Source organism: Pyxicephalus adspersus, chromosome 8 (assembly GCF_032062135.1).
Source record: "Pyxicephalus adspersus chromosome 8, UCB_Pads_2.0, whole genome shotgun sequence".
In the NCBI taxonomy this organism is placed as follows: domain Eukaryota; kingdom Metazoa; phylum Chordata; class Amphibia; order Anura; family Pyxicephalidae; genus Pyxicephalus; species Pyxicephalus adspersus.
Window position 1 is genome coordinate 8,046,147 of NC_092865.1, and position 4,754 is coordinate 8,050,900.

Here is a 4,754-nt window from a genome sequence, read left to right on the forward strand (position 1 = left end):
AAGTAAAAAAATATGCATTCGGACCATAAGACGCACCCTGATTTTCCCCCCACTTTAGGGGGAAAAAAAGTGCGTCTTATGGTCCGAAAAATACGGTAGTTCCCTATTCTTGGTCAACTGCAATGCACATATTTTCTACAGACATTTTGTGTCACTGCTACAAAACAGCTAGAAAAGCTATGACCCTGAGCACAGGAACGGGTTCCATAGCCTACCTTACCTCCTAGATTGTTAGCTCTTTGGGTCAGGGTCTTCTGATCCTCCTGTGTCACTCTCTGTATCTGTCTGTCATTTGCAACCCCTATTTAATGTACAGCGCTGCGTAAAATGTTGGTGCTTTATAAATCCTTTTTAATCATAAAAATAATCTTCTGTAACATAAAAGTCAAACATAAGAGGTCTCCGGCTCACTTCCCACACAGTCCATCATAGCCTAGCTGCCTCTTTTCTTTCCTCCAGATTTCACTTTTCACTTACATAAACTATTTCACTTACCGTACATATGGCCATTCTGGTCCTTGCACTCTTTTCATGATTTTCTGCTTGCTGATCCTCTTCTCCATAACTTTATTCCCATATTTTATAAACTGTCCAGTCATTTTTTTGTAGTCCCAATATGCCGTCCCTTTTCCAAAACTCTTTACTTTCTTACCTAAAATTGATTGAAATATAGCAATACAACAATTTCATTTTACGCCACAATCTCCAGTAGTAGTCACATTCCATTGGACTTGTTCTTGCAAGGCTGACAAAGTTTTACAGCCCTCTAAGCTGCTTCATCAGTTCTGTTGAAGTGTAAAACAACAGCAGCAGGTTTTTACCCTTTTTGTGTACCCAAATCTAGAATATTTGCTGCAGTTCCACTTTAAAGTATGTTGGACTTCACCCTCAGGTCTCTGTGCAAACCTTGTGCTCCTGTTGTGTTAAAGTGACTTTTGGCTTGCAAAGAAAATTATCGCTCCTAGAAAAAAATTATTAAATACATTTACCTTTTCAGTATGTTGAAACACTTCTTGTCCACTTCACTGTTGCACATGGATAGGCATGAAATTGGTCCTAAAGCCTTGCCATATTCATTGCAGCCATTTGGTGCTCTTCTTGTATTCTGTAGAAGTTGTTGGGATCATCTCTCTCCTCTTCAACTTATTATTGGTTGGGCAAAGGAAGGGTTCCCTCAATGTTCCTGGGGGTAGAAGTTGTGCTAATATTATTATTATTATACAATTCGACAGTATTTATATGGTGCCAACATTTTACGAAGTGCTTCACAAAGTTCCAGAGGAAATCGGAGTACCTGGAGGAAACCCATGCAAGCACGGAGAACCTGCAAACTCCATGAAGATAGAGCCCTTGTTGGGATTCGAACCCAGGATCTAGCACTGCAGGGGCCAGGGTGCTAACACCTGAGCCACCACCCTAGCCCACGGAAGTCAAGTATGAAGGAACTTCCCTGGTTTCTAAGTTCCTAGTATGCTGGAAATACAGCCATAAAACTCTGAAGGTTGCATTGCGTTTCCGCTGCTACTTCACATCAATACTCTAGAAAACAGAAGGGTTCCTAATTGCTTGATTCATACCAGACTGTACACATAGTTATAGTTTAATAAATAAAGCATTTCTGTGTCTATAGAGACAGACTCTATTAGAAAAGAAGGTCCACTGTCTAATATAATAAAAAGGCCTTTTCGAGTTGTCATAGCAATGGCTGAAGGTTGTCTTTTGTGTATAGGATCGCAAAGAGGAAGAATGTATGTATGGGGACGTATATTATAATATTATTGTTGTCTCAAATTGAAGTAATCCAAAGCGCTCTGCGGAATCACCTTGGACATTGGATTGCATGGGTATTTAACCCGTTTTATGGATGGATTTTACCTGTACGACCCTCCACTGTATAAACATCCAAAAGCCCTGAGACTGATGCTGGTTGCAGCCAACTGGGATGTGATATCGGTAGCTCTAACAGACTCAGGGTTGTTGTAGTATTTCTCAGGAAAACGTCTAAAAGGTTATAAAAGGAGGAGTAAAGGAGCTTGAACAGTGCAGACAGCAGTGTTCTCCTCAGAACATTTTTGGGGGGATGAAGCTGTAGGCGAGTGGTCAAAGTTGACGTTGACAGCAATACATGACAAATTTTGTGTTCCTCAGTTGTCGCTTTAGGAATCCAGTAACTCCTAAAATTCTTTTTGATTTTTACCACCTCCCTGCACCTTGTTCCAACTTTCTAATTCACATTTCTTTTGTATGTCCCGTTTTCTATTATCTTTGTTTTCTGTTCTAATTGTCCATTGTCCCTGTATTGTGACCCAGTTTTTCAGTAACCAACCAAAAACAGCCCGGTGGTTACTGCAAAGTGCCGGGTAGTGCGCCCAGCTAAAAAGCACAGAGGAGAACACTTCATTTAGACATGCCTGGGACAGGAGAGGGCTATGATGTGCAAGGAGGGAGTGGACTGTACATGAGAGATTTTTTTAAAGGATTTACAGAATTTGTTACAGGATCTTTCCCATTTTTTGCACATCTAAGGCATCTATTGGTACACCTAGATGTGGTACATCCAGGTATCTATTGCCTTATGCCTTACCTAGATACATCTAGGTATCTAGTTAAGGCATCTATTGGTACACACCAGATGTGGTACACCTTTGTAATAAATACCCTGCTTTTCTTAGCATTACCTTGATAAATGGACACCAATGACAGTGATTGCTGAAGCGTGCAGGTTTGTTTGTAAACAAACCAATTTGATCACCATCGTTGCCAGACCTATTGCTGGCATGATTATGATCAATGCTATTTGGTTACAGATTTTTAGTATAAATTGATAGGGGTCAGTGATTGCACTGTTGAAAAAGTAGTTGCATGTACAGCAGTATACTAATAGTTACAGGGCAGCATTAATGTGTGTTTTTATATCTACAGGGACATGGTTTTGCAGTTTTGCAAAAAATGGCACAGCAGGTATCTATAGCTGTATTGGCACTTTAGGTTTTTTTGTCTGTTTTTTTTTACTTTCCCATCCATAGTTTCACAAATACTTGTTGATTCTACCAGTAAAGTCCACCTAAGGCAGCGTCCTGTGATGGGGTGGCAATGATGCTGCACTGCTCCTGAACTTAGAGCATAGTTATCACTCTCATACAGGCTGTGATTGCTTCCACTGCAGTGAGATGCTTTCTGGATTGACAGTACTGCTTGTTTTATAATAATTATTAATTAAAATGGAATTAATATAGCTCCAACATTTTACTGCGAAGTACATGAAATAGGAGTTGCAAATGACACAGATACAGACAGTGTCCACAGGAGGAGGAGAGGACCCTGCCCTGAAGAGCTTACAATCTGTGTTGCTGAAACCCTCACACTCTAGTGTCTGCAAAGGAAGCATATGAAACACAAATTAGGGTGAATTTGGCCCTATATACAGAATGTAAAGACTTATGCCCCACATAGTCACCCTGGATTTGGTACGTGTTTAGAGCGTGGCACAGAGCCTTTAGTTGTATTTTAAATAAGTTTAGGATAACTTCCTGAAATCTTTCTCAAATTATCTTGCCACATTTCCCTGCACTGCAGAAATCACCTGAAGCTGTCACAACTGTCCAACGTTGTCACGTACAATACAGACAAGCATTGCCCATTACATGGGTAGATTTTGCTGTAGCTTTTTTTTTTTAGTGTCCTTTGACTTGTATTATGACAAGCAGGGTCCTTTTCTAAAACCTTCTTCTCTTCGCCATTGCACAGTGACTACAAAACTCTATGCTAGTGCATTGCAAAGCATTGAGCTTGTAAGGTGCAGCAACGGAATGAACGTAAGTATTGCAGACAGAGCTGCTTGTATTTTTATTTAACACTGATGAGCTACTTAGCTATTTAACAAGGAAAATTAGACTTGGGTTATATTGCTTGACTGGTGTCTTGCACTCCCAGGTTTCTCCCATTGCAATACACAAAACTGACATACGTCAGGAAGAGATGTGATTATCCCGGGACTGTATATGCTTCTCGCTCTATTGATTGCTTTTGTTTTGGTAGATCATTTATTGTCTCTGTGTTAGGCTGTACTTCAATGGCAGCCATCATTCAGAAAGAGCCAGACGATACCCGTATTGATCTTTTGGTGGGTGTAAAGTCAATAACTGTTTTTGGGAAACAAAATAAAGCACCAGGTTCTTGGCATGACTGTTTTCGGTTATTGTTTTAACAGCTTTTTCCTATCAAAGGAGGCGCATGGGCGTACTTTGTGGTATTTGGCAAAGCCGAAAATGTAAATGTTGACCGCCGATCGCATGGTTTAAGTCTGTCAATAGTTTGTAAAAGGGATCAACTGATTTTGACATTAGCTTTTCATTCAAGTAGACCTAAAGTTTTATGAATAAAATATTTATTTTTAGGTAGAGTTTGTACTTGTGTATGGAGGGTGCACAATTTTCTGATTTGATTTACAGAATCTAATTTCTGGGCTGGATTAGACCGTGTTCAATGGGATTAGGTAATGGTGGACAGAGTGTTGCTCTGTCATTGGTGGTCAGTGGACAGAGCGTTGCCCTGAGGTCCAGTTACAGCAAGCAAAAGATTGTCTGCAGTTACTGTCTGGAAGGAATGGTATCCTCCCCCCCATCCTTGGGCTCAGTGGAAGTAGTGACGCCCCCCATCCTTGGCGACAGCGGAATAAATGATCCCCGCCCCCCATCCTTGGCGTCGGATGGAATTATGCCCCATCCTTAGCGTCAGTGGAAGGAATGATGCCC

At 40.8% G+C, this 4,754-nt stretch overlaps 1 protein-coding gene and 1 long non-coding RNA gene across 14 annotated transcripts in view; one reads left to right on the top strand and one right to left on the bottom strand.

Annotated features, from left to right (window-relative positions):
* Positions 1-4,754, top strand: part of SGIP1 (SH3GL interacting endocytic adaptor 1) — a 106,955-nt gene that overhangs the window by 18,881 nt on the left and 83,320 nt on the right. The window lies entirely within an intron of this gene.
* LOC140336382 (uncharacterized) overlaps positions 1-4,754 on the bottom strand; it is a 20,069-nt gene that overhangs the window by 6,552 nt on the left and 8,763 nt on the right. The window contains exons 2-3 of the long non-coding RNA XR_011921884.1: positions 990-1,183; positions 496-652 (exon numbers count right to left, since the gene is read on the bottom strand). This is a non-coding gene — a long non-coding RNA (uncharacterized lncRNA). The remainder of the gene's footprint in view (positions 1-495; positions 653-989; positions 1,184-4,754) is intronic.